At 39.1% G+C, this 21,807-nt stretch overlaps 1 protein-coding gene across 1 annotated transcript in view; it reads left to right on the plus strand.

Annotated features, from left to right (window-relative positions):
• ufsp1 (UFM1-specific peptidase 1 (non-functional)) overlaps positions 1-21,807 on the plus strand; it is a 42,170-nt gene that overhangs the window by 14,169 nt on the left and 6,194 nt on the right. The window lies entirely within an intron of this gene.

Consider the following 21,807-nt stretch of genomic DNA (forward strand, 5'->3'; position numbering starts at 1 on the left):
TTCATTTAAAATTCATTGTGGTAATGTACAGAACCAAAATTGGAAAAAAGTTGTCTGTCCAAATATTTATGGACCTAACTGTATATATGTGTATGTATATATGTGTACGTATATATATATAATGGTTGAAATAGTTTACTGTCAAATAAATGCAAAGAGTACGCGACACGTGTTTCGCCCTCATTCTGGGCTCATCAGGCGTACACACTCCACTGCACTCCCTCTCGGGAATCAAACCTCGGACGTCAGCGCCAGAGGCGATGCCCCTAACATTGCGCCACAGCGTGTGGTTTGTTTATTTGACAGCATGTAGATCGGGGTAATTACATTCACGGCATTCGTAGTCTGTGTCACAATCTGATTGTATGGGTGGTTACCTACCAGGTAACGCTTGTGGTTGGCCAGCAATCTGCTAACATCCGCCACGGTGCCCTCAGTTAGTGAGGAGCAGATCATAGAATGGTTGAAATAGTTTACTGTCAAATAAATGCAAAGAGTACGCGACACGTGTTTCGCCCTCATTCTGGGCTCATCAGGCGTACACACTCCACTGCACTCTCTGTCGGGAATTGAACCTCGGACGTCCGCGCCAGAGGCGATGCCCCTAACGTTGCGCCACGGCGTGTGGTTCGTTTATTTGACAGCATGTAGATCGGGGTAATTACATTCACGGCATTTATTTGACAGTAAACTATTTCAACCATTCTATGATCTGCTCCTCACTAACTGAGGGCACCGTGGCGGATGTTAGCAGATTGCTGGCCAACCACAAACGTTACCTGGTAGGTAACCACCCATACAATCAGATTGTGACACAGACTACGAATGCTGTGAATATATATATATATATATATATATATATATATATATATATATATATATATATATATATATATATATATATATATATGTATGTATATGTGTATATATATATATATATATATGTATGTATATGTGTATGTCGTGCCTCCAAACCCACAGACAACACGCCAAAACACCATGTAAAAAGTCCCAGTAATATTTTTAATAATTACAATAATGTGCACAAAGCACCTCCACTCCCACAATACACAATAATGATCAATAAATCAATACAATAATCAAATCCTCCACTCCACCCAGCAGCTCTGTCACACTTCCTCCCAACTCCGGCTCAGTCTGCTGGGTTTCCCACAGTCCTTTAAGTAGTCCTTGACCCGGGAGTGCTCTTGTCCTTCAGTCCCCATGACTTGGGAGTACTTCCAGGTTATAACAGAAACAATCTTCGTGTCTCCCTGCAGTGTCCCCTGGCGGCCCCCATGGTATCCAGCAGGGCTGTGAAACTGAACTCCATTGTCCATGATGCCCAGCGGGAATTTGGGGCACCTCCATGTTGCAGGGAGGACTCCATCTGGCAGTGTGGATGTATTGGCCGGGATAAACTGCCGGCCATCTCTCACAGTTCTTCCCCCTCAGCGAAGCCCAGTGGGGCGTAGCGTCCAGTCTCACGAGGGTCGTCTTCCTCCAGGAGGAGCCTCTGGCTGTGGCCCTTCCTTGGCTTTGTCCTGAAAAATAATCACGGGAGAACGGAGGGGAGACACTGTATAAATGCTTCGCTTTCTCCCCGGTTCTCTGTGGCCAGTTTCGCCACATATGGCCCAGCCGGTGGCATTCATAACACAGCCGCCTTCCTCCTGCTTGTCTCTCCCTGCGACACTGAAAGCAGTTTGGAAACTCTTGCTTCGCCCCTTTTGCCACTAAGGAGGAGTCATCCGCCACACATGAGCTCATAGATCCATGTTGTAATTTATCAGAAGATCCCCGTTTCTCTTCCGGGATCTCATTTTTAATGTGGGGCTTTCTTACAGTCTGAGTCTCTCTATGTTTAAAAGAGAGACCCTTCGCTGTTTGAACCCCTTTGGATTTAAGGATGACTGGCTCCGACGTCTTCAGGATTGCTTCGCTCCTCGGACACTCGGGTCATCATACCAGACTCTTTTGTAGGGCTTGAGGTTACTTGGCACGTGCTACTAATTAATCGCGGGCCCGTTTCACTCTGCGTCCCTATATCATGTACGGCAGGGGTCCCCAACCCCCAGTCCGCGGCCGTCTGACAGCCAAGCCATGAGAGAACTGCTGGCAATGGAGACTCACTCAGACTTTTCAGTATGCTTGGTGGGGCGGGGCTTTGCAGCAGCACAGAGAGAGGAGAGAGACCGAGGTGAGAGAGTATTACAACAAAGTATTTTTATGGTCCCGACAGTTTCCCCATATGACACGAGTCTATAGAAATCTCGTTACTACGAAGTACATTCAGCAGATACTTTCATTACAATGAAGTGACCTTGAAATGCCTGAATGAATCATCCACAGAGCAGTTAGATCTGTGGTCGCAGCTCAATTGTGCACATTTGCACAACGATCCCCAAACAGATACATTGTAAAAAAAAAAATGTCTTTCTTCGAACTTTCCTCGTACTTATTTTTTTTTTTTTTTGCTGTTTTTGTTTTCTGTGGTTTTCAGTGATTCCTTTTGCTTATTGCTTGTCAACATTTGAAAAACATCCATTGGAATTTAACTCATTGTCACCCTCCTTTAGAAACGGCAGACATGAAAAAACGATAACAGTGTTAATGTTTGTGATGTGCAATCTGTTGGAATGACAAATGCAATACATATGTCTTTGTTATATGCAAAAAAAGAAGAAAAATCTCAGGTTGCAAACATATGCGAACTGCTTTTTAACTTAATAATAATAGAAATGTAATGTAAATTGTGTATAAAACTGCCCTTCAACCCGCCCTGAATCCTCAACCGACCCCCTGGTACCTGGAAAAATTTGCTTCTAGTAAAGTGGTCCTTGCTGTCAAAAAGTTTGGGGACCACTGATGTACGGTACCGGTAACACTTACCTGTACCGCTGAATTAACCATTACGAGAGGCTTCCGACCCAATCGCCGCAGGTAATCTTCCACCCTTTTTAAAGGCGCTTTGGCCACTGCTCCCAGCTCCTCCATGATCTTTTTAATATTTGTTACAACCTGTAAAAAAAACTAGGGGCTGGATCAGTTTTTCTAGCTCCCGCACATCCATATTATTATTTAAATCGGCCGGAGGTAGGTTTGAGCCATCATCAGCCCTACCTCCCGGCCGTGAGCCAATGAGCACGCCCGCTCCTGGCACGTGCTCTGTTGGGCTTCGCAATGGCAGCTGGGATTTGGAGTTTTTTATAGAGGTCCGCGGTGCTGTCATCGGCTGTCTGCGATCCGCCTGTTTTAATTTATTGGTGGACCGATCAATCATTTCCCGGACCTCCTTACCTTTACATGGGGTGAGCAATGCTTCGCTCGCCTCCCCCTTCCCCTTCGGAAAGTCCAAGTCTGTCATTTTTTGGGCGAAGTAGAACGCAGCAGGACATGGACCTTCTCCTTCCCAGAATCCCTCGGGGTAGGCCACATGTCCCTTGCCGGCACACTGCATGCGGAAGTCCTCATCAGTCGTACTACCGTCTTCGGGATTAAATTCTGACTCCCGCAGAACCTCCGGATGATCTTCTACGAGGTATGAGCACGGAACAAAATGCATTACTTTAAAAATGTTCTCAATTTCTCCCCCGGCACATACCTCGTTTTGGTCGCCATTATCCAGAAGCTTCTCCCGATATGCGTAGCCGCTCCGTGTCTCCTCCTGAGCGCAGGCAATGTCGAGCACTTGACTTCTACTTGGGTTGCCGGTCTGTTTCGTCGTCTTCTTTCCCATGATGGTCTTGGTGAATGGGTATGGCGGGTTCCTGCGTGTCGTGATGCTGTCTTTTGGGTTTTGTGCACAGAAACTTTTTCTTATCAGGTTCTCTGCCAAACAGATGGCCAGAGAATCCTGCCGACTACGCTGTCGCACCTCCAAACCCGCAGACAACATGCCAAAACACCAGGTAAAAAGTCCCCATAATATTTTTAATAATGACAATAATGTGCACAAAGCACCTATGTGTATATGTACAGTGGTGTGAAAAACTATTTCCCCCCTTCCTGATTTCTTATTCTTTTGCATGTTTGTCACACAAAATGTTTCTGATCATCAAACACATTTAACCATTAGTCAAATATAACACAAGTAAACACAAAATGCAGTTTTTAAATGATGGTTTTTATTATTTAAGGAGAAAAAAAATCCAAACCTACATGGCCCTGTGTGAAAAAGTAATTGCCCCCTTGTTAAAAAATAACCTAACTGTGGTGTATCACACCTGAGTTCAATTTCTGTAGCCACCCCCAGGCCTGATTACTGCCACACCTGTTTCAATCAAGAAATCACTTAAATAGCAGCTGCCTGACACAGAGAAGTAGACCAAAAGCAAAAAGAACATTAGGGCTCGTCTCAATTTTGCTAAGAAACATCTCAATGATTGCCAAGACTTTTGGGAAAATACCTTGTGGACTGATGAGACAAAAGTTGAACTTTTTGGAAGGCAAATGTCCCGTTACATCTGGCGTAAAAGGAACACAGCATTTCAGAAAAAGAACATCATACCAACAGTAAAATATGGTGGTGGTAGTGTGATGGTCTGGGGTTGTTTTGCTGCTTCAGGACCTGGAAGGCTTGCTGTGATAGATGGAACCATGAATTCTACTGTCTACCAAAAAATCCTGAAGGAGAATGTCCGGCCATCTGTTCGTCATCTCAAGCTGAAGCGATCTTGGGTGCTGCAACAGGACAATGACCCAAAACACACCAGCAAATCCACCTCTGAATGGCTGAAGAAAAACAAAATGAAGACTTTGGAGTGGCCTAGTCAAAGTCCTGACCTGAATCCAATTGAGATGCTATGGCATGACCTTAAAAAGGTGGTTCATGCTAGAAAACCCTCAAATAAAGCTGAATTACAACAATTTTGCAAAGATGAGTGGGCCAAAATTCCTCCAGAGCGCTGTAAAAGACTCATTGCAAGTTATCGCAAACGCTTGATTGCAGTTATTGCTGCTAAGGGTGGCCCAACCAGTTATTAGGTTCAGGGGGCAATTACTTTTTCACACAGGGCCATGTAGGTTTGGATTTTTTTTTCTCCCTAAATAATAAAAACCACCATTTACAAACTGCATTTTGTGTTTACTTGTGTTATATTTGACTAATGGTTAAATGTGTTTCATGATCAGAAACATTTTGTGTGACAAACATGCAAAAGAATAAGAAATCAGGAAGGGGGCAAATAGTTTTTCACACCACTGTATGTATATATATATATATATGTGTGTGTGTGTGTGTGTGTGTGTGTGTGTGTGTATATATATATATATATATATATATATATATATATATATATATATATATATGTATATAATAGTTTGCTCTCAAATAATGCAAAGAGTACGTGACACGTGTTTCACCCTTATTTGGGCTCATCAGGTGTACCCACTCCACTGTACCCCTTGCAGGGATTGAACCTTGGGCGTCAGAGGCAAGGCCCCTTTACGTTGCGCCACAGCATGTGGCTCGTTTATTTGACAGCCTGTAGATCGGAGTAATTACATTCATAGCATTCGTAGTCTGAAACACAATCTGATTGTATGGGTGGTTACCTACCAGGTAACGCATGTGGTTGGACTGCTGCCATGCCCTCTCAGTTGCGAGAAGCAGATCATAGAATGTTACGTAGTTTACTGTCAAATAATGCAAAGAGTATGCAAGATGTGTTTCGCCCTTATTTGGGCTCATCAGGAGTACACACTCCCCTGCACCCCTCGCGGGGATCGAACCTCGGACGTCAGCATCATAAGCGAAGCCCCTTTATGTTGCGCCACGACATGTGGTTTGTTTGACAGCCTGGAGATCGGAGTAATTACATTCATATTATTCGTAGTCTGAAACACAATCTGATTGTATGGGTGATTATATACATACATACATTAACAGGGGCGTGGTGATGCTCAAACATAAAGAATGCTGGCAGTCACCTCCAGTTCGCCCTCTGGTGGTTGTTCTAAGTGTCAACTGGATGATAACGTACATACAAGACCGCAAGATCACCCCCCTACTCCGACCCTCACCCTACCCAGAAGAGGGTGGGTTAGGGCTGACCATTAAGAAACGTGTAAGAAGTTTCATGAAAATTGCTCCAGTTGTTTGGACGTGATACTGGAACATACATACATACACACACACATTGACTTTTATATATATATATATATATATATATATATATATATATATATATATATATATATATATATATAATATAAATAAAATAGATATAAGATGTTATGCCAGGGAGAAAGGCAAAGTTGCTGCCGTCAAGGATACTGGAAATAATAAATCTCTGGGATTCCCAGGTCAAAGCCCACTCAATTTCCTCTGCACATCCCAACATATGCATACACTACTGGTCAAGTTTTTTAGAACACCTCAGTTTAATGTCACAATATTTCATGTAATCAAGGCATAGAACAAATAAACAATGGAAAATAAAATAAATAAAGCAAGGCATCATTAGGTGTATAAAATTGTATTCAAATTTTTGATTTATCAAAGTAACCACCATTTGCTGATAGTCATATGAATAAGTTTGGGAACCCCTCTCAGCCTGCATAATAATTTACTCTACTTTCAACAAAAAAGATAACAGTGGTATGTCTTTCATTTCCTAGGAACGTCTGAGTACTGGGGTGTTTTCCAAACAAAGATTTTTAGTGAAGCAGAATTTAGTTGTATGAAATTAAATTGAATGTGAAAAACTGGCTGTGCAAAAATTTGGGTCCCCTTGTAATTTTGCTGATTTGAATGCATGTAACTGCTCAATGCTGATTACTTGCAACGCCAAATTTGTTGGATTAGCTTGTTATGCCTTGAATTTCATAGACAGGTGTGTCCAATCATGAGAAAAGGTATTTAAGGTGGTCAACTGCAAGTTGTGCTTCCCTTTGACTCTCCTCTGAAGAGTGACAGCATGGGATCCTCAAAGCAACTCTCAAAAGATCTGAAAACAAAGATTGTTCAGTATCATGGTTTAGGGGAAGGCTACAAAAAGCTATTTCAGAGGTTTAAACTGTCAGTTTCAACTGTAAGGAATGTAATCAGGAAATAGAAGGCCACAGGCACAGTTGCTGTTAAACCCAGGTCTGGCAGGCCAAGAAAAATACATGGGCGGCATATGCGCAGGATTGTGAGAATGGTTACAGACAACCCACAGATCATCTCCAAAGACCTGCAAGAACATCTTGCTGCAGATGTTGTATCTGTACATCTTTCTAAAATTTAGCACACTTTGAACAAAGAACATCTGTATGGAAAGGTGATGAGAAAGAAGCCCTTTCTGCACTCATGCCAGAAACAGAGTCACTTGTTGTATGCAAATGCTCATTTAGAGGAGCCAGATTCATTTTGGAACAAAGTGCTTTGGACTGATGAGACAAAAATTTAGTTATTTGGTCATAACAAAAAGCACTTTGCATGAAGGAAGAACAACACCGCATTCCAAGTAAAACACCTGCTACCTACTGTCAAATTTAGTGGATGTTCCATCATGCTGTGGGGCACTGTGGCTAGTTCAGGGACTGGGGCCCTTGTTAAAGTCGAAGGTCAGATGAATTTCAACCCAGTATCAACAAATTCTTCAAGATAATGTTAAAGCATCAGTCACAAAGTTGAAGTTACGCAGGGGTTGGATATTTCAACAAGACAATGACCCAAAACACAGTTCGAAATCTACAAAGCCATTCATGCAGAGGGAGAAGTACAGTGTTCTGGAATGGCCGTCACAGTCCCCTGACTTGAATATCATCGAAAATCTATGGGATGATTTGAAGCAGGCTGTCCGTGCTCGTCAGCCATCAAATTTAACTGAACTGGAGAGATTTTGTATGGAAGAATGGTCAAAAATACCTCCGTCCAGAATCCAGACACTCATCAAAGGCTATAGGAGGCGTCTAGAGGATGTTAAATTTGCAAAAGGAGGCTCAACTAAGTATTGATGTAATATCTCTGTTGGGGTGCCCAAATTTATGCACCTGTCTAGTTTTGTTATGATGCATATTGCATATTTTCTGTTAATCCAATAAAGTTAATGTCACTGCTGAAATACTACTGTTTCCATAAGGCATGTCATATATTAAAAGGAAGTTGCTGCTTTGGGAACCCCTCTTAATTCTTTGGATTTTTGTTGATTATTGGCTGAGCTTTCAAACTTTTTCATATGACTGTATAACAGCCAAACATACCTATGGCATTCTTTCTATAAAAGAAGTTAAATATCAGTCAGATAAATCTTCCCAACACTGTTGCAGATGTTTCCACAAATGTGTTGCACTTGTAGGTTGCTTTCCTTTCACCCTTCTGTCCATTTCATTCCAAACTGACTCAATAGGGTTTAAGTCTGGAGACTCTGCTGGCAATTCCGTGTTTTGAAGTGTGCCTTCTTGTTCTTTTCTTTCAACGTAGTTCTGACATAGTCTGGTGGTATGTTTTGGGTCATTGTCTTTCTGTAGGATTGTGACAGTGCGGGTTGGCTCCTTGCTCTTTGTTCCATAACGGGAGCCTCTTAAACCCAACACTGTTGATAGTCATGAAAGGGATGAGCATGGCAGATGAGAACAAAACACACCAAGCAAGGGGATGGTGAAAAAAAAAGAAAAAAATCCACAAAACAAATGTCCCAAAGTGCAGTGCTCAAAATGTCAATAAATAAAAAATCCATAAAATGAAGTGAACGTTGGAGGTTAAAATCAATAAATAGATAAATCGGTTAAAAATGAGGTTAAAACAACGCAGTGCAGGAAACTCATTAAAAATTTCGCAAGCCCTGGTGCCCTCCTTTAAAACTGATGCCTCCCCTGCTTATCCTATTCGGACATCGCAGGTGCAAACTCCCAACTTCTGCCTGCCTGCTGCTTCTTCCGTCTTTTAACCTCCGCTCTCTTTTCTTGATTCTTTTTCTTTTTCTTAACGTGGACTCCCCTTTTATATGCTGGGGAGTTGTTGCAGGTGTGATTGCCTGATTGCCGCCCTGGGCTGATAATAAGGCAATCAGACTGCCTGCATATGCTGGCAAGGCAATGCATGGATGGCTGACTGTCCCGCACGAAACCGGAGACGTGGTGTCTTCACCTTAGATCGCTCGTACCTGTTCCCCTCCCCAGCATGAGCACGTTCATTATTTACTTATTAAAACTGACAGTTTTTCTGAGCCGCGGACCCGCTATACCACAAGGATCAACCCCTGTCTTACTAGACCCAGACCAGAAGATATTGGATGGTGCTGCAAAATGCTGTGGTTACCCTTTTGATTCAGAATGCCAGTTACTCTCTGCAAGTTGTCAGCTCTGCCGACAGTAAAAGTACCCCAGACCATCACACTTCCTCCTTCATGTTTGACAGTTTGTGTTACACACTAAGTAACCATCCTTTCACCAACTCAACAGCACACAAACACCCTGCATGATGTACCGCAGATTTCAAATTTTGATGCAGCGGTCCATAAGACTTTCTTCCAGTGTGCAGTAGTCCACAACTGGTATTTCATGGCACAGGTAGTGCTGGGCAGTATGACCAAAATTCTATATCACGGTAGTTTTCAAAATTATACCGGTTTCAAGGTATTTGACGGTATTTTTTTCCCATGCGTGAGTGGATGTTAACCACATTTTCCACTGCAATTACTGGCTAAAGATAACCTATTCCACTGTCATGAGAATTGTACATTGTAAAAAAAAAAAAAAAAAAAAAAAAACATTTTAATGTGAACACAAGTATTAATCCAGGTTTGCATGGCCCCATAAAGTGATAGTTTTCAAGGGGGTGGCACTAATGAAGAGAAGGAATGACACTGAATGACAGATGCAGTCAAAATATAGAGCCTTTTTATTGAACAAACAACTTGCAAACAACTTAAACTAAAATTTTGACAACATATTTTCAACCATCCAAAGAGGCATTTGGACTTAGTAAAATATCCAGAGGTACTTGTCAAAAGTTGTATTGCACTGAACATGTCTTAGAAAAGGAATAAATAGTAAATATTTTTTGTAAACCAACTACACTTTGTTAATGTTAACAATCTCTTTCCACTGACACGTTAAAGTGACTTTTTAAGCAACTTTACAATCATTCAACTGCATAATATTTAAACTAATAAATAATAACAAAAAAATGAATAATAGTGCAACTTCCAGTAATACTATTACAGTGGAACCTCCGTTCACGACCATAATTCGTTCCAAAACTCTGGTCGTAAACCGATTTGGTCACAAACCAAAGCAATTTCCCTCATAGGATTGTATGTAAATACAATTAATCCGTTCCAGACCATACAAACTGTATGTAAATATATATATATTTTTTTTAAGTTTTTAAGCACAAATATAGTTAATCAAACCATAGAATGCACAGCATAATGGTAAACTAAATGTAAAAACATTGAATAACACTGAGAAAACCTTGAACAACAGAGAAAACTAACACTGCAATAGTTCGCGCTATAGCGCTACCAACCGCTGGCTAAAAACACTTTTTTAAATTTTTTTAATGAGTTTTAAGCACAGGGAAAAAAATGAACATTTGAAAAAATCCGTAATTTAATAAACCACCAAGAAAAGTAACATCGCTGTAAACAGAAGTGAAAACAAAATCAAGCCCAGTGCATTCTTTAACTGCCTTCCTACCTTATGCGTCCAGCTCTCTCTCTCGCGCTGCCTGTGAGTGTGTGTGTGTGTGTCGTGCTCTCTCACTCTCTCTTACTCGCTACACAGAGAGAGACTGAACATGTACAAACCGAAAGGGAAACTGGCTTGTTCGTATACCGAGTGTGTGGTCGTGAACGGAGGCAAAAGTTTGGCGAACTTTTTGGTCGTAAACCGATTTGTACGTGTACCGAGACGTTCGTGAACCGAGGTTCCACTATACTTCCAAGACTTCAAGCCCAGGTGCATTACACAGTATTCACCAAGTTAAAATAAAATTAAACAAGTGCAACTTGGTGATGACATTTTAACCAACTGAACCATCATTAAGGCAAACTGCATTAATATGGAACTTCCTTCAAGCTAAGCTATATACATAAATAATAAAACTGCAACTTGCATTTATAATGCTATTTGTGGTATAGCCCTACGGAAGCGTATTAGGGCCACAGCGAAGAAAAAAAAATACTATATGTTGAGAATAAAGTCGACATGTTGACTTTATTCTCGACATTTCTACTTTATTCTCGATGTTTATGTCGAGATTAAAGTCGACATTCCCACTTTATTCAGTTTATTTTGCCATTAAAATAGAATGTCGTAAACTAAACTTCATCCTAAAATCAATCTAATTTACTAGATTTTCTCAAACACCGTTGTAAGTTAATGTAGCACATTAAATGCTTTGTGTTAAGTGTTCCCCCGACCCAGTTGTTAATCGCTACGTGCTTCTTAAAATGACTTCCTCTTGCGATAAAAGGAGGCGCAGGCAGCGATCGCCGCACAGAGTACATTAATTTCATGATATTCCTGCTCTCTGAAAATGTAGAATGCTAAGATAAATTTTCATGATGAAATGCATTACAGCAGGTATTAAACATACACGGTAGTGCTGCTCCCTCACAGTAAGGGGTCCCCAGGTGTACGTTCAGTGTAGAGAACTTTATGGCAGGTTTGACGAGGCTCCAAAACACTGGATGTATGAGTTGGTATCGCACAGGTTTAACTTAAAAAATATTGGGTTTGTGATCTGGTGGTCGGAGACACAAACACAGAATTCAATGGATGTTCTTCTGAGCGGGCTTTCTTTATTGCATGTGTGCTGTCTCTGTCTGACGTACCAAACCCCCCGTTCCTATCCTTCCTTTTTCTTTCTCCACATAACCAATCACCACACGATAAACATCTTTGTGAATTTAAAACTAGTTATAAACTTAGCCCACGAAGTGTTCAGAACTTTAAAAAACTCCTTGTTATAATTGTTTAATTATGCCATCCATTCAGGGTTGCGCCCATCCCAGCAACCATTGTCCGCGAGGCAGGAGCAAATCCTGAACAGGGCGCCAGCATATTGGAGGTGAATATGAGCAGCACATACAGTACACTAGCAGGGCCAATATAGCATAACAAAACCCCACATCCTACATGACTTGGAAAAAACTGAAGCACGGCGAGTAAACCCACCAGAAAAACATGCAAATTCAAGGCAGAGAGCACCCGGAACCCCCTTGCTGTGACACAGCAGTGCACCCTCCATGCCACCGTGCCCCCACATGATTAATACATGCTTTATTGCATTTCATCATGAAAATATCAAGTATTTATATTAGCATTCTGAATGTTCAGAGAGCAGGAACATCATGAAATTAATGTATTCTGTGTGGTGATCGCTGCCTGTGCCTCCTCATAGTGCAAGAGGAGGTCAGTTTAAGAAGCATGTTGCGATTAACATGGCTCGGGGAACACTTAACACAAAACATTTAATGTGCTACATAATTTATGACGGGGTTTGAGAAAATCTAGTAAATTAAATATTCATTTTAAGATGAAGTTTAGTTTACGATGTTGTACTTTAATGACAAATTACGAGAATAAAGTCAACATGTCGACTTTATTCTCATCATAAGCGTCAAGATTAAAGTGGAAATGTCGAGAATGAATTCAACATGTCGTCACACTATTGCACAGTACCGGAAAAAAAGTAAAATAAAACAAGTACAACTTGGCTTGCAGTATTATCCAGTAGTATAGAAACCGTATTCACACATTTGAACATAATGGTCCACATCCGACCTTTTAAAACCAAAGTATCTCCAGACAACAGACATTTGTCTCCTATTTTCGGCAAATGTTCTTCTGTGTCATCATGTTCAACTTTATCGTCTGCTACAGCTTCAGTTTCAGAATGTTCTCTGTCAATTTTTACCGTTCAATATCTCCATTAACGCATGTACTCCGTTACATGCGTGTTTAGTGGTGCAGCAGTGAAAAACGTCCCCCCCCTTAAACAATTTCCCTCTGTGCCATGTTCTGAACGTTGTTTAGGCTATTTAAACCAGTGTTGTGGTATAAGAAAAATCCATATCATAATAATAAACGGTTTTTGGTATGAACCGGTATACTGCCCAGCATTAGGCACAGGCAAGCCTTACTTTTTTATTTTGTCCTTTAAGGAATGGCTCTCTTATTGCCACTCAGCCTGTGAAACATGCACCACAAAGTCTCCTCATAAGAGTAGAAATTGAGACTTGCTTTTTTTTGACTAATGTTAAGTTGTTGTGCTTGAAGCTGTTGTGCTGTGAGGGACCTTTCACACAAGCTGGTGACCCTTAGAAACTTTTCTTCTGATTGGTTTGTGACTTTGGGTGTGCTAGATCTCTTCCTATCAGAGAGTTATCCAGTTTCTAGTTGCCTTTGGAATGTTTAGGACACCACTGTACTCAGTCACACTTGGATTTTTTTTTGTTGCAATTTCTCTTAATGAAAGGCCTACACTTCTAAGGGTAATAGAGCTCTCTCTCATTTCATTTGTTATTTGCCGTTTTCTTGCCATTATCACTGGAATATCGTCCAAGTAGTACATCAGAGGTTACAATAACACTGTCTGGTCCAACTCTGGATTAAAACAGACTGAGGGTTTTCTAGTAATAAACATAAGTTGGGACACTTGTGCAAATTGTTTGCTTCAATGTCCAAGGGTCAATTTACTTTAATTGCTGCATAACATCTGTAGGTTGTAACCAATCAGTTGTTCTCTGAAGAAGGCCCATTTGTAATATTCTGAACTTTCCTCTTTTGTTCAGTTTTTGCTAACCTAAACTTTAAATTTAAACCTCTGGCAATTTCCTGCTTACCTTTTCGCCATTTTAGGTCAATGGAGTGATTAAATCAAGTGATCAAGTTTGAAGAAAAACCGAGGTGTTCTAAAACTTTTGACCAGTAGTGTAAATGTGGCCGTCTCAGTCCAATCACAATTCAGTTTCAGGATATCCGGTGAAACCTTTCTTATCTCCAGCATCACAGGCAATTGAAGTTGACTTAACAAATGGCAGAGATGCAGGGAGTCACTGCAATAAAGTAGAAAAAGAAAATGGAGACAAAAAACAGCAGAGGTTACTGTCTAGTGCAAACCTTACAAACCGTATACAGTGCCGTTTATAATGTATTACAACCGATGCATGTAATTAAAAAAAGCCAAATTAGAAAAGTGGGCCATTTGAAGTTTTTTGAAACGCTTGACATTTGTAGCCTGGCACTTTTGTATTGGCAAAGTATTCCAGATTTTTGCTTTATTAGTACAGAATGCTGCCTCACCAGTTTTTATACTTTATTTTGTAATAAAAAGCAAAGCAAAGCAATGTTTAAGGAGCTAAGAGTAGACTGAGAAATGTAGGAGGAGAGGCACTCCAAAATATAAAAAGGATCTACAATACTCAAATGCCTTATATAGAGTTAATATGAATTTGAAGTCAATACTTCATGAGACAGGTGGTCAGTTTTGGTGGGACCAGGCAGATGCCACTTCATCACTTGGATTCAGATGGAGGATTCTGGAGGGCATGGCACACATCTGTCCTTTAACTGCTGCCCCTTAACACAGTCGAACTCTTTCACATCACTATAACTGTGAAAAAGTAAACACAGTAGGTAAATGATGTTCATTCACTTAGTTCAAACATTAAGAAAGCCTACCCTTAATTCTTGTTCTGCCTCCTTTCTTGGTATACCCATAGAGCATTATCAATGAAAACTGTCAAAATTGCCAAAGGTCTACTTAGATCAAAGTCTAACTAATAATTTTTTTTTTTTTTAAGTTACTCTGGTTTGTTGTTGGATTTTTAAAGAAAACAGATTTAATTGTCACTATATGTAGCATCACCTTTTTATTTTACATTATACTATGGAGCTCTGCCCCCTGCTTGCTTTGCTCACCAACCCCCGGGTTTGGTCCAGTGGAAATACAATTTATTTGTTTTGTGTTCATGGGAATTGTTACATATGCATTATGTTCACTTTTTATTTTAAAACTTCCGTAAAAATTTCTTTAAACACTTTTGTTCTTTTGAGTTCCAACATACTGAATCTTTTAAATGTGGTCCGTGAGACATGTAGTTAATGACTTTGTACTATAATTCAGGATAGGTTTCTCTGTTTGGAATCTCAGCACAGACAAACGGATCTACATCATCAGTAGTTAATAATTTATTTGCAAAGTAACCAATAAATGCATGTGAGGCAAAATCTGTTTTTGAAATTCAATGTTGTCAATGTATGCTCTGATTTGCCCAAATACCATTTCAAATTTATACAATAAAAATAAGACTTTCAAATAAAACAATCTACTTATGAAAGTGGGAATATCCAGAGCCAATGTAGCCAGTGGCATTGTTCTCAAGAATCTGTGGATTTCTGGCCATTGTGGATTGCATGTCATTGTAATAAATAAATCTGGCTAGTTCGGGAATATTGCCATTGCATCATGGTATAACTGTTGCAATGCTCTTGAACTACCTTGATATGATGAAGGTGATATTACTGCTTTACCTATTTTGAATTTGTCTGAAATATTGATGTTTGAATTTTGAACATGATCAATGAGCCCTTGCATATGTTCCGTTCTAAGTTTAGCTTGATTTGATTTAATAAAGAAGAGACGATTAGCTTTGACTTTTAGATACGCATTAATAATGTAATGTTGCGATAGACTTTGAGATGACAGAAGTGGGTTAAATACATGGGAACGTATCGTTAATTTGGACCCGAAATATTGTGTGAATGTTATGCATTTATCTGAATGCATTTGTTTCATATTGTACGACCCTCCTGTTTCGCCATCTGGGAAAAGCAAAGGAAAGAGTAAAGGATCTGAATGTGGCGATGTATTTGGCAGAAATGACGAATCATGGTTTGCTTTTGGATATACACGAATATCTACTCTGTCTTTGATAAGCCCGTCTTTCGAAATTATAATCGCTGACAATTCGTCACATGTGGGTTTAAAATAAATGTGACTGTGATCTTTCGGATTCAGATAAAAATCCAAGACAATTTCTTTGTCCATGTTCTCTAGATAAATGTCGTGTAAAGTGCGATACTTTTGGACGTATGGATTTGTATCCATTATTGGCTGTATAATTTCTAGTATGTTGGATCGTTTCTTTGTTGCAGCTCTTCTCCGTGATCATAAAGATACAACTGACCAAATTGTGTTTTTTTTTCTAAATTAAACTTGTCGTAGCTTTAATTGTTGCAGGACCACAGTTTCTCATAGCGTATGGTCCATTATTGTGTAAATCAACGTTTTGAATGATGGTAACGCGAAAAGATTATTGTAGACACGTATTTTTTGCCTGTAGTGTTGTGGATTTCCCATTCACCAAAAAACAAATCTTTTAATTCTCGCGGATATGCCTCTTCTTTGGGAAGTAGCAGTACTTTTCCCTGATGGCAACACGAATTCTCTGATCTACAAGTCTCCAACTTAAACTTTAAAGACTTACAATATCTACATACTTCCGACATATCACCTATGTCCATATATTCAATCTCTTTTTGCTGTTTTGTTATTTCACTGAGTAATTTCAGTTTGTTAGCGCGAATGCGATCTGTACTGTCTTTTTTTTTTTTTTGACACTTTAGAATTTTAGTTCTGTCATATTTTTGAACTTGCTCTGTGTGTGTATGGCGGCAACTTTTTTTTTTTTTTTTTTTGAGTCTTTCGAATTCCACTGCTTTCATAATCTGTAACCTGCTCTGCGCGGCGCCACTGTTTTCGAACGTCTTTATGAAGTTTTACTGTGTCTCCAGCGGTTTTGGGTCTTTTTTCGACGCGCTGCTCTTTCTTCTTCGCTTGGTCGTGTCATCTTCAACTTATCAATTGTTTTACAGCTGCTCTTTTTTCTTCGCTTTTTAGATGACCATGATCTTGTTTGAAAATGGTTGTAAAGTAAGTAGGGCAAATGGTTGTAAGTAGGGCAGGGCAACAACTGAGAGGGTTACATGATTGTGATCTTGTTTGACAAGTCACCATCTCACGGAAACATGCTTCCAATGGATGTCAGTATGACGTGCCTTGACCGTGACTTGACCGTGTCGCAAGAAGTGAAAGTGTCTCTGCCTCTCTGAAGTGTCTCTCTTCAAGATCAAATCTTGTTGCAGGATTTTCTTTTATGCTGGATTGATATGCAGTAGGCATTATGTTACAATCTCTGTATATTTAAAACTTATAATGTGATGTGTGCACAGATGCAGTTGCATGTAGACATCTTAGTTTTCCTCTCCTGTCTTAGTTTTTGTTTAGGCTAAAATTAAGTCTTGGTTCTTTCATAGTCCATCAATAAAGCACAATAACTTAAGAAAAGTTATTTTGCAAAATTGAATAACATCCCTGTTTTGTGTTTGTTGGTATTGATGTAACTAATCAGTGTGTTTGTGAGGATTCACACACTGAGGCTTTCCTGTCTAAATTTAAAACACCAGGGTTAGTTACAGGGCAGAATATGTAAACACAGATGACCATATTCAAGCCTCAAATTATTCCAGATCAAGTAATAAATATGGGCAGTTTTAGCAGGAATTGTGCACAAATTACTTCTAAAACTGAAAGCCTCCGTAGTCTTACCTCTAGAAATAGCATTCGTCATCTTGAATTGGGAATCTTAAAAGCAGGAGAAAAAGACATCCAGTTGTGTCTTGGAGTTTGGGTACACTAGCATCTGTTCAGCCACTTGGTGGGCTGATTACTACCAAATATCCTGTAGGGTCAAGGAAGAAAACACAAAAAATGGGCATTCTGTTTCTAACTGCAGCAAAGAGAAGTAAGTTATTACTAATGAGCAACTCCCTCACCCATTGTATTTCAGTTAAATGTATGGGTATGTACTCCTCCTAAGACAACATCTTAAACATTGAGCCCATGACATCTCACAACAGCAGGTGCCCAGCCCTGTACCACATCAGAACCATACCACATTTTTACACCAGTCTAGTGTCAGACGTTCACGCCTAATTCTATTCTTAATTCGACCCCTAGATTACATCGTTTTGCTTTATTTAAGGACAACAGGTGTGGAAAAATGTAAAAAAAAAGAAAAATCAAAATACCAGCAAATGCTAATATGATGTTACTGTAATATGATGTTACTGATGTTACTGTCTCTGGCACCCCCCTGCAACATTATTCATTTATTTTATTTTTAGATGTAAGACAGAATGCCACACAATCATTTGTTAGTTTATTTCACTGGCTGTAACATAAAATGCAAAAAGGGTGTCAGTATTTGGATACCATGTAATACATACGTTTTCTTATATTTTAATATTTAAATGTATAACACTATATGGAGAAAATTCTGATCTCACAGCGGCCACCACAGAACTGAAAGTGCACCCAATCTAACCTGCTTTTCCTGTCTTTAGGAAAGTTCCATTTACATTACAGGGGTGTCAGTGTTAAATACCTCTCAGTTCCACAATGGCACCGTTTCCCACTAAAATAAAAAAATGAAACTTAAAGAAAATATCCCTGGCCCTTACAATCTAATTAAAAAAAGAAAAAATTATATATGCTATATGGCCATAAATGGAAAGCTAATTAACCTCCGTTACATTACAACATTTATCCATTAATCCGTTAACCCTAATATGGAGAACTAGTATGACATTCACCATTAAATCAAGGGGTTATGAAGGTTGTATTGCAGCTGAAAATGCAAATCCTTATCGCCTTTTTTATCACTACGATATATGTACATAAAGATGTATATATGTCACAAAGTATTAAAAAAAAAAAAAAATTATAAACTTGACTGACATGTATTTCAGTCCTCCTTTGTTCAACTGGAGTTAAATTTTTCAGGTGACAAATTTCTTTTGAGATGTTATAAAATTCAGAAGTTCCCATCTTTTCCAGTAAGAAGCGATGAGTCCAGTTATAGACAGAGAAAAACGGCAATACGAAAATGACTCGCAAGTGTGATTCAAATTTGGCGAATACCGTTGGTTGTAAAAACTTTACACATGTGCAGTACAAAGCCCACTGCCTTGGATAAGGGAGTTTTGAGGATGGACCGATCAACAAATACTAAAGTCTGTTCTAACCAAAGCAACTGTTGCTTGGATGTCTCCAATCCTTAGAACAGATCAAGAAGTAATTTTCAGTTTCTGGTTAGTTCACGGTTTCAGATTTAGCTTGAGAGAGGTTATTTCAATTGCATTCAGAATTTTCCTCTGTTACACACCAGAAAGATGCTCTACTCAGCAAAGCAGATTCTCAGTAGTCAGCATGAACGATTGAAACGGCTTTGCACATGTACCCGGTGTTTAGGCCTGCCTGTGGTGGTCTGAGCAAATCTCCATCATACACACTCCTGTTGCAAAATATTTTAAAATACAAAAGTGTGATATCTGTCCACTTGATGAGGCAAGTCAGTAACAGATAATGCTCCAATTTTCCAAATCAGTTAACTAAATTACACCTAAATGTTATGCTATGTATATATTTTGTGACTTCTTAAAATAAAGTGCTTATTTAACAAAATTAAAATACCTAAACAAACTTAAAAAAAAGTTTTCTGTCTCACAAATGTGAGATTTTGTGCCCTTTTTCCATGATGATGACTAACTTAAAAGGTGATAGAGCCGTCATCTTGGAGTTGTGTGCTGAAATAGAGCCTGCGTTACAGTGACCATCACGCAGAAATCACAATATCCCTGCTCTGTTTTCAGGTTTAGAAAATGGATGGATGGATAGACAGGCATCAGAATGTGTTGCACGCATTATTGAAATCTGCAATAAAATTAGATTTTCTGTTCGCTTCATTGTCCTTCCACCTGAAGTTGGTAAAATTCCAGCACCGAAAAAGTCTGCATAGGACTTAAAGATGCTTGAAACTTTCTTTAACTTTAAGCCAATTTTCACACCTAGTCTTTTGTAAATCCCACCTTTTGTGTAAGAACTGGCTTACACATGTTACCTAGCTTAGGCAAGTTTTATACGTGAGATCTCTAGTTAGTTAAGCTGCTGTTTCTTAAAGGTAAGCTAGTGGGACTGACTCTGAAGTGGATGCAACCTTTCAGCATTGAATGTCCTGGTGTCTACCCTGTTCATCATTAATTGTCATTTTTAGGATAAAATTAAGGAAGCAAATACCTCACAGAAAGGTAAATTAGTAGAAAATATACAAATATTTCTAAATTTCTTATACATGTCAAACATTACACTACTTTGTTTTTCTAAATGCTAAATTAGAGAAGAAAATAAAAGAGCTGCTAATTAAACAATGAGATCAGTCATTGATAGTGAAACTGGTTTGAGCAAAAACCCGAACATGAGGCCCATGGGGTAGTGCACTGTACCATTCAAGCACATTTTCATTCTGTGGTTTTAATGGCACAGTCTAGTGTTTTATGAATATTTTCAATTGATTTGGTGTATTGTCTGTAGATTGAGTCCATGTGTACATTTTTTTCAAAAATTGCTTCCATCTTGTATTCATGTTTAACCTTCTTTTGAGGTGTGTTTGAATCTAATGTGATAAGCACCTTCTGTAATCAGCATGTGTGTCTGCCTTTCTCTGTATCTGTTTATCTGTCCACATGAAACAACTTATTCCTAGTGGACTGAGTTTGTTGAAATTTTTTACAATTGTTCCTCAAGAAAATTTGTCAGTAAAACTCCAGTTTTGTTAAGATTTCTCATATACAGCAATCTGTGGACATTTTTGAAATTTCAAAGTCTACCGTTGAAAAGCATTGGTGGATTTTCAAACTTGCTTCTCTTAAAATAGAGAAAACTTCTGTACGACTTCAATTGGAAATTAATTTGCTGTTTCAAATTGTCCTTAGAGAGGGGTCATTTCAACTTGTATATTTTGTAGATTTTTTTTTACCCGTCTTGACAGCCTCTCCCAGTACAAAATAGTCAAAAGTTAAGATAGTCAACCACACAAGGTGCTGGAACACCAACTTCAAACACTAATGTCCGCTTTTTGTGGCAAGTAACCCAGAAAAGTCACTTACCCAAAAATGAATCTGAGAGGAAAGGAATTTTGTGAGCGATTCTCTGTAAGCACACAGTAAACAAATATGTACCCCATATTTGTTATATTAAAAACACCCCCACAGCTGCATTATTGGCACATTTATAATGATCCAGTATTTCTCTGACACTATACTTTACTAGCCAAGCTCCAGACCTGCTCCCAATTAATGTCCAAAGCAGCTGACAAATGATCCATTGAGACATCTACAGAGACTTAAACAGAACATGTTTGAAAGTGTCCAATGGAGAGTTAAAGAGAACTTTAAACTACAATCACTTGTAGACCCTCAGCAACTAACAGGACATCAATTGATGACATTTTTGTGTCACTTGAATTGGAATCTGCTGTCTGTGAATGCTGTTGAGACACTTTTTTAGGCTACACTTTTACCTCTATGACATTGTAAAGTGCTGTTAAAAATCATGTATTTAATGTGGTCTACTAACTCATGTAATTGTATTCTACTATCAGTTATTTTTTAATATTGCTCATTGTTACAAAAATATTCAATAAACAAAAATGTTGTAGCTGACTCTTAGATGAAGGAACTAAAAAATGTAAAATGTTCCAATTTTCAAATCAGTTAATTAATGCGTATTTGACATTAGATGATTTTTTCCAGTGATTTTCTGTTGTAGCCTTCACATAATCTTAGCCAGTCAGCTGGAGGCAGTCACCGGCGCTCTTCTCTGAAGCGGATTGTCTAATGTGAGTTATCCAATGACCGAGGCAAACTAGTCTGCAACTGGCTAGGATTAAATCAGACAGGTTTGATTTTCTGTTTGGTCGCAGGTGTGGAGTGTTTGTGTGTGAGAGTTGAGAACCAATGAGCGTTTGT

The sequence above is a fragment of the Erpetoichthys calabaricus genome, chromosome 3 (genome assembly GCF_900747795.2).
Source record: "Erpetoichthys calabaricus chromosome 3, fErpCal1.3, whole genome shotgun sequence".
Classification (NCBI taxonomy): domain Eukaryota; kingdom Metazoa; phylum Chordata; class Cladistia; order Polypteriformes; family Polypteridae; genus Erpetoichthys; species Erpetoichthys calabaricus.